The sequence below is a fragment of the Penaeus monodon genome, chromosome 25, assembly GCF_015228065.2.
Source record: "Penaeus monodon isolate SGIC_2016 chromosome 25, NSTDA_Pmon_1, whole genome shotgun sequence".
NCBI lineage: Eukaryota > Metazoa > Arthropoda > Malacostraca > Decapoda > Penaeidae > Penaeus > Penaeus monodon.
In genome coordinates, this window is record NC_051410.1 from 13,071,006 (window position 1) to 13,071,287 (window position 282).

Here is a 282-nt window from a genome sequence, read left to right on the forward strand (position 1 = left end):
GTGATCACTACCTAATAAAAATTCAAATATCCGACGGTAATGAGCCGTGAAGATATAATGGAACCACCGCACTGTGGAATATTCTTTTCTGTCATGCGAGTCTCGGATTCTGACGATGTGAATCTCCGCCTTTTTAATGGCTTATGCCTACACAAAAGTAATAAAATATCCTTGTCGTTTCTTTTCCTTCATTCACTTACCTATTTTCGTGAGTTTATGCATCTATACAGACCTGAACATTTCAACTCGATTACATAACATTAATAGTTCAAAGAATCAAAC